Genomic DNA, 8,637 nt, shown 5'->3' on the forward strand with positions numbered 1-8,637 from the left:
TACCAGGGATTGAACTCAGAGGTACTCAACCCTAAGCCACATCCCCAGCCCTATTTTGGATTTTATTTAGAGACAGGGTCTCACTGAGTTGCTTAGCATCTCGCTTTTGCTGAAACTGCTTTGAACTTGTGATCCTCCTGTCTCAGCCTCCCAAGCTGTTGGGATTACAGGCATAAACCACATCGCCTGGCAAAATCCTTGCTCTTAACTAGTACAGTGGACTAAAAAATAGAGAAAACCAGCCAGTGATTAGTGTTGACTTCCCAGGCCCCAACATGAATAGCTTTGGTACTCTATCTACTCTGACTACTTGTACAATGAATTTTAAATTTAATTATGTTTTTCATTAGGTTCTCAGCCATAATAATGAGCATGCAAGTACTAGGTTGATAATGGATACTTTGCATTATTCCACCAGCATCCTGTATTTACTAATTTAGCCCATGTTGTATTTTGCAAAAATGTCTCCATAGGTAGAAATTACCTTCTTTATTCATCCCTTTTAAAAACATTTTAAAATGTTATTGTATTTTTATACATTTATTTTATTTATATATTTTTATGTGGTTCTGAGGAAAGAACCCAGTGCCTCATATGAGCTAGGCAAGCGCTCCACTACTGAGCTACAACCACAGCCCCTATTCATCCCTTTTTGGATGATGCCCCCTATTCAGACAAATGATTAAACACACCAAAAATGGTAAATTACAAACTTAACATTTTTATATACTTTTAAACTTTATTTACTTTTATATAATTTTAATATCCCAAATCCAAGTATCATAGGCTGAAACCCCTTAGCATTATATTTCGCTTCTTCTCTCTTATCTACCTTTTCTTTCTCTCCATTGTTAATAAAAAACCCAGTGCAAAAATAAAAAAACCTAGCCTTCATATGGACATTATGAAGATCCATAATGTCCAAGTCACTTATATAACTCCATCCTTAGTATCAGAGAAAATTCTAATTCTATTAGCATGTGCTGTATATTTTTTAAAGGCAGTTAGACCAACAGGTGAATCAAAAAGTCTGCTGTCTACAAAGCACATTTTTATTTAGCAAATTGCATCAGTGCTCAGAGAACTGGATATACCACATCTATCTGCCAAAGCAGAAAAATTTGACAAGGGATGCAGAAATACTTCGGGTATGGTGAAAGAAATGATAGGTTTTATGTGTAGGTGATGTATGGAGTGCAGAAATTATAAGACCTCTCCAAGGTTGGCCTATCTGACATTAGGGACAGGGCTAACGTGTCTTAATGGAGGCCTAGCATGACAACCAAAGGCATACTGGATCTTTCTCTGGGCAGCATATGTGTATTTCTTGCTATAATATTATGAAATATCATAAATGAAGGTTTGTCCTTCATTTCTCGACAAATATCTTTATATATCTAGAATCTCCAAAGTGACGCATATCTTTTGTGTGCTAATCAGATGACTGGTGGCTGGAGTTTCCTCCTTAGCCTCAGGCTGGGGGCTGTTTTCCAGGGGCACAAACCTTGCAATTAGAAGGTTGGAGCTTACAGTACCTCCACCTAACCTAGGGGAGGGGAAAAGGGCTGAGGGTTGAATTGATAAACCAATAGTTAATGATTTGATCAATCAGCTTACTTAATGAGATGTCCTTGAAAAAAAAAAAAAAGAGGAAAGAACTGAGTTCTGAGGGCTTTCTGATAGCTGAACAATGGAGGTCCCAGAAGGTGATATTGCTAGAGATGGCATGGAAGCTCTAGGCCCCTTCTCCCATATCTTGCCTTAGGCATCACTTCCCTCTGTTTATCTGTTTCCTTTTTAGTATCCCTAATAATAAACCCATAAATGAAAGTATGTTCCCCTATCATAGGCAAGTAGATTGCCACACTGGCAAATAGATTGGACCCAAGGAGAGTACCATGGGAACCCTGATTTGCAACTAGTTGGTCAGAAAAACAGGCCATAATCTATGCTTATGATTGGAGTCTGAGGTGCTTGGCAGTCTTCTGGGACTGAACCCTCAACCTATGGGGTCTTCCTCTATTTCCAGGCAGATAGTGTCAAAATTGAATTGAATTAGAGGATAGCCAGCTGGTATCTACTGGAGAATACACTGGAGAAGTGTTTGGTGTTGTGTATTGGGGAGGACCCCAACATCTAGGGTCACAGAAATGTTCCATGCTGTGAAGGTATAATGGGAAAAACTCAAAGTTTGTTTTATTCTTATAGCCTTTCACTTACTGGCTTATTTGAATTTGCAGTGGGCATGGATATGTCTAAGACTTCTGGGACCAGCAGAAGAGTCAGCCAGCAGCAGCACCAAGCAACCTTACCCCAAAGCAGCAGCAGGGATGAGATTACCTGGTGTCTCTCCTGGGCCCTGAGCAACACCTGGGGCCCCAAGGTTGTGACCACACAGTTCTCTGATGATGTTTAATCCTGGGACTTTCAGTAACATTTAGGAAGAGATACAGCCTGCCCCTGCATTACCTTTCCACAGGTTAAAGGTGGATGAAGGAAGATCTGAGCTCCGAGAGCTGTAAGAACAAGACCAAAGCTTGACTTTTTCGTTGTCTTTCTGCTCAAAGGGATCAAAATTAGGGAGCAGTGGGCTGGGGTTGTAGCTCAGTGGTACGGTGCTTGCCTAGCACACGTGAGGCCCTGGGTTCAATCCTTAGCACCACATAAAACTGAAATAAAGGTATTATGTCTACCTATAACTAAAAAATAAATATTAAAAAAGAAAATTAGGGAGCAGTGAAAGCAGGAGCTCTTGTGGTTGCTGAGGACTGGAGCTAGCAGTGTGAGAATCCCCTGAGGCCCTGACGGAAGGAAGGCAGAAGAAACTTGGAAGGGGAGGGCTGAATCTCCACAAAGTACCTTAGAGAACCTAAGCCCAGGAGGCTTGTGTTATCTTTATTTATTTTCAGTTATCTTTATTTATTTTTTCCTAGGAACCCGGGAATTGTCTTCAAAACAAAACAAAAAAAAGTTACCCAAGTTTTGAGAAGTTCTGTTCTCCTTAGATCCACTCTCTGAAACTGAATGGTGGAGTCATTTAATAGTAGTCAGGAAGATACTGTCAGAATGGTGAGGGGCCTCTCCCCTGCTCATGGAAGGCCATCATGTTTTTACAAGTGCAGCCAACACTTCAACACATTTATTAAGTACCTACTGTGTATTAGGAGCTGTATTTTTCATGACCATAGTTCAAGGGAGAGGGGGAAAGGGAGGGCTACATCACCTTGGGAACAGATGGTTAACTTCTGGATGTCATCTCTGCACCCACCATTATGTTCACATACTGTAGCTGAAATGGGACCTGGTGTGCATTCTGCCCACTAGTAAGAATGTGCTAATTTTGAAATGGAAAAGTTCTGCTTGACATTTGTCAGTGAAGAGATTACTTAGAGAAGACTTAGAGAAATCTCTGCTTCATAGAGGCCTGTCCAGGCAGGATTAGAAAACCTGTTTCACCATATTTTGAAGTTTATCAAACAGGATATTCAATTTAGCAAATTTCCTAACAAACTGACATGAAATCAGAAATCTATTTTATTAATTTACAGTGAGAAAGAAAACTTCCCAGGAGTTAGAAAGCCTGTTGTTTAATTTCTCTTCCTCTTATTCTCACTGAACACAAACCAAAATAAGCCCAACTTTCAGAAGATACCTAGAAGAAGAGGAGGTATTTATGCAAGTGTTATATTTAATGCCATCATGTTAATAGAGCCAAGTACATGCATTTCTGCTCCAAGGATTACCACAAAGTAGACCAGATATTTGCAGAAACTAGATGGGTTCGTTTCTTTGAGATAAAAGTTAACTGGGCTTTGAATCTCTTTTTCCCTGTTTCTGTGACTGATCAGATATCTACCATTCTTATCTTCAATATGTCAGTTAGGTGCTAGTCTATTTTGTTTCTTTAAGATAACTTTGTTCATCTCTGTTGATTTTGACCCTTTTGACCAGATGATGATATCATTTCCCAGTCTTCAGGATACCTCTTTATTCGATGTATTTCCTCCCATGTACTTTTTATAAGAGTGATTACTGAGCTTTTAGCTACTTCTTACTCTTTTTTTAAAAATATTTATTTCTTAGGTATAGGTAGACAGAATGTCTTCATTGCTGGGAGCCATTTGCCAAGTAGGTATGACAATTTCCTTGCCAGTGTACCCCATGTTGCTTAGTGGAAGGACTCGTGGAAATAGGACATTTTGCAGTGACATTGCATCTAAGGTGACCTTGCTCAAGGACCAGGGCGGATCCGGGTTTAGGGCGTTCCTGATTTAGGACAATCCGGGTTTAGGGTGGTTCCAGGTTTAAGGTTATTCCTGCTGGGAATAGGGCGTATCCTGCTGCCTGAGTTCCCCTTGAGTTCTCACGGGATTCAGACAGTATTTTTTGGGAGACAGAAGCCCAGTGGGGGTGGATTTGGGCAGAGAACGTGGATTTCCCCAGAACGTGTTTGTAGACGGCTGGTGTGAGTTCGGGAATAAAGAGTTGCTGTTTGAATCTACAAGCTGTGTGGTGGCTCGTGATTTTGTGCCCAGCCAGACTACGGCACTTCATTTTATTTTATTTTATTGGTGTTGAGGATTGAACCCAGAGCCTCACGTATACCAGGCAAGCACTCTACCTCTGAGCCACAACCCCAGCCCATACTTCTTACTTTGATATTTCTAATTTTACATTGGTTTCAGAAATGGAAGAAATAGGGAAATAGGGATATAGATGTAGACTACATCAGTAACAGGCTAGTTTTAAAATTAAGGTTTCCTAATGCATAACCCTTTGATAAATTCATTAGTTTTTCAAAAGTTAATTCTACACTATCATTGTTATTTTAATTAGTATACTTATTACTTAATTGGGCACTGAGGTACCATTTAAAAGAAGAAAAGTCCATTATATACTAGGAAAAACAATTGATTAAATTTTCTAGAAGTAAAATCCATGGGAGCTTAAAAAAAAAAAAAAAGTCTTGTAAAATCAGTCACCTGGGTATTCTGTCACTGATTGTGTCCACATGGGTAAAGAAAAGTGGTAAAGCCAGCAATTGTTCAAAATGGAGAAGCAAAACTCTGTTAGTTTTAAATCAACTAAAGTCAAACTAGTAGCTTGGCATTGAGAACCTGGCTAGCATATGAGATTTAAGCTGGTACCAGTTTGTGCTAGCTACTCTCCTTTCCTCCAGAACCTCCTACTCCTCTGGTTTGCTGATCTGGATTCTGCCAAAGCCCTGATTAGGCTTGGAAAGTCAGTCCATTTATGTTTATCAGGATGACTATAGGATTAGTTATTAAAGCCACTGTGTTTTCTGGTGGAAAATCCAAATGGGAGGGAATGTCATTATATATTCCAACCCCCAGGGAAACTTCCTCACCCAAAACATTACCCCTATTCCTCCCATTTTCAAGAAATCCAGTGAGCTTGGTGCTGTGTGGCACACATCTGTAATCCCAGTGGCTCATGAAGCTGAGGGGCGCGTGCAGGGATGGCAAATTCAAAGCCAGCCTCAGCAAACTCGAGGTGCTGAACAACTCAGTGTGACCCTGTCTCTTAAAAAAGGCGGGGCTGGGGATGTGACTCAGTGGTCAAGTGCCCCTGAGTTCAATCTCCAGTACCCACCCCCAAAATCTAGTGAGTTAATATTTGCTAAATATGTTGATTTTTCAGAAGAATAGGTTTTTAAGTTTTTTAAATTGTATATACCCCATTTTTTTTATCCAAGTAGGAATGTGTAGAGGCTAATAATGTTTTTTTATTTGGAGTAAATTCCCAATCCAGAATGCCATGGTGTGAATGTTTGTGTCCCTCTAAAATTCATTTTTAATGTGATGGTGAGACCTTTGAAGAGGTGATTAAATCAGGAGGGCAGAACCCTCACAAATGGGGTTAGTGCCTCCATAAAAGAGGCCTGAAGGGTCTTGCATGTCCTCTCTCCTATGTGAAGACAGAGAAAACACTGTTTATGAAGTAGAGAGTGATCCCACCAAAGACTGAATCTGCCAGCACCTTGATCTTGGCCTCTAAAACTGTAAGAAATAAATTTCTCTTGTTTATAAGCTACCCAGTTTAGAGTATTTTGTTATAGCAGTATGGACAAACTAAGACTCTAAATCCAGGGATATAATTTAATGTAATCTTAGACTAACTTTTGTTTTGGTATGCTAAATTCCTATTTTAAAGTTATACTTTAAAAAATACTAAAATAGCCTGTAATTCCAGTGGATTGGGAGGCTGATGTAGAAGGATCTTGAGTTCAAAGCCAGCCAGCCTCAGCAAAAGCAAGGTGCTAAGCAACTCAGTGAGACCCTGTCTCTAAATAAAATTAAAAATAGGGCTGCAGATGTGGCTCAGTGGTTGAGTGCCCCTAGTTCAATCCCTGCTATCTAAAAAAAAAAAAAAAAGACTTAAAATGATTGGCATTAACTTTTTCCTAAGAATTTATGGTATGTACATTCATAGAAATTTCTTAATAGCTTTTTATTATGGCTAAAGTATAACCAACCGAACTTTACAAAAAAAAAAAAAAAGAAGTTAAAATCAGAAATATCTATGCCCACTTCTCTCAAGTCAATTCATGAAAACTGAGAATTCACCAGATTTAAAAATTCTTGGCTTCTGTTACATAGTTACTTGTTCAGACATGCCCTTTAATAACCAAAGAAAAATGTTCCTTCTACCCAAGAAGGAATATAGTTAGAAAAAAATGTTGGAAATTATGACATTCCTTCCCTTAGCAGTAATCAAAGGAATATGAGTGACTGCATTTTAAAAATAGCATTTTATATCTATTAAAAGAGAAAAAAAGCTGTTTATTACAACAGTTGTCAATACTAAAATTATGTGCTCATTCTTTTTTTAATCAACGCATAATAATTGTACATATTCATGGGGTACAGTGTGATATCTTGATGCAAATATTCAATGTGTAATGATCACATCAGGGCAATTAGTATAGCCATAACCTTGAATATTTATCATTTTTTTTATATTGGGAACATTCAGAATTCTTTCTTCTGGCTATTTGAAATACACAATTTATTATTATTAACTAGAGTCTCTTTACTGTGCCACAGAACCCAAAACTAGTTTCTCTTATTGATCTATTTTTGTACCTAATAACCAACCTCTTTCTGCCAGCCATCCCCACCCACCATTCCTAACCTCTGATAACCAACCACATTGTACTCTTCTACTTCTATGAAATCAAACTTTTTAGCATCTGACCCTGCTATATTAGAGTGAGAGTATGTACTATTTATTTTTCTGTGCCTGGCTTATTTCATTTAACATAATGATCTCCAATTCTATCCATGTTGTTACAAATGACAGAATTTCATTTTTATGGTTGAATGGCATTCCATTGGGTGTATACACCACATTTTCTGTAAGCATTTATTCATTGATAGATACCTCAGTTGATACCTTATTTTGGCTATTGTGAATAGTGCTGTAGTAAACATCAGGATGCAGATATCTATTTGATATTCTGATTTCCTGTCCCTTGAATACATACCTAGTAGTGGGATGACTGTGCTCTGACTGTGCTCATTCTTGATGATACTATGAATTAATACAATCTGTTTAAAAAGGAATATGGCAATAAGAAACAATAGCTGTAAATATAGTCAAAACTTTTGTTATTCCACTTTGAGGAATTTATCCCAATATAATTATTCAAAAAAGTAAAAAGATAGATAAATGAATACACTCATTATCTCTTTATACACAATAATAAGAAATGAGTATAAGCAAAATAATCAATATTAGGGTATAGACTAAAATTTTTATTAATTGCCTGTAGAAACTAGGTACCACACTCCTTCATCAACCTTAATTGAAACTGAGTGCCTATTTCATAATACAAGTGAGTATTACAGACACTGCAGACAATCCAGCAGCTGACACTGATGAATAATGATCCATTCCATAATATAATATCAAATTTATAAAACTTAGTTACTAAAGTTTTAATGAAATTGTAGTTTCAATAGTCATCTATCCTAATATAACCTGGTTCTCAGAGTAACCTAGTAATTGATGAGAAAATTTTTTGATATCTTTTTATTCTTTTTAGTTATATGTGATAATAGAAGTATTTAGACATATTATACATACATGGAGTATAACTTCTCATTCTTGTGGTTGTACATGATGTGAAATTCTATTGGTCGTATATTCACATATGAACACAGGAAAGTTATGTTCAGTTTATTCTACTGTTTTTCCTATTCTCACCTCTTTCACTCCCCTCCCTTTGTCTAATCGAATGAATTTTTATTCTCCCCCTTCCTTATTGTGTGAGAGAACATTCAACCTTTGGTTTTGGGGGATTGGATTATTTCACTTAGCATGATAGTTTCCAGTTCCATCCATTTACTGGTAAATGCCATAATTGCATTCTTCTTTATGGCTGAGGAATATTCCTTTGTGTATATATACCACCTTTTTTAAATCCATTCATCTGTTGAAGGGCACCTAGGTTGGTTCCATAGCTTAGCTATTGTGAACTGAGCTGCTGCAAACATTGATGTGGCCATGTCACTATAGTATGCTGATTTTAATTCCTTTGTATATATGCTGAGGAGTGGGATAACTGGGTCAAATGATGGTTCCAACTTTTCTGAGGATTCTCCATGCTGCTTT

General features: G+C 37.7%; 1 long non-coding RNA gene across 3 annotated transcripts in view; it reads left to right on the plus strand.

Annotated features, from left to right (window-relative positions):
- Positions 1-2,959, plus strand: part of LOC125620047 — a 25,762-nt gene extending 22,803 nt beyond the window's left edge. For all 3 annotated transcript variants that reach the window (XR_007351628.1, XR_007351627.1, XR_007351629.1), the window contains one exon: positions 2,241-2,959. This is a non-coding gene — a long non-coding RNA (uncharacterized LOC125620047). The remainder of the gene's footprint in view (positions 1-2,240) is intronic.
- Positions 2,960-8,637: the final 5,678 nt, after the last annotated feature.

The sequence above is a fragment of the Marmota marmota genome, unplaced genomic scaffold (genome assembly GCF_001458135.2).
Source record: "Marmota marmota marmota unplaced genomic scaffold, marMar, whole genome shotgun sequence".
NCBI classification, from domain to species: Eukaryota; Metazoa; Chordata; class Mammalia; order Rodentia; family Sciuridae; genus Marmota; species Marmota marmota.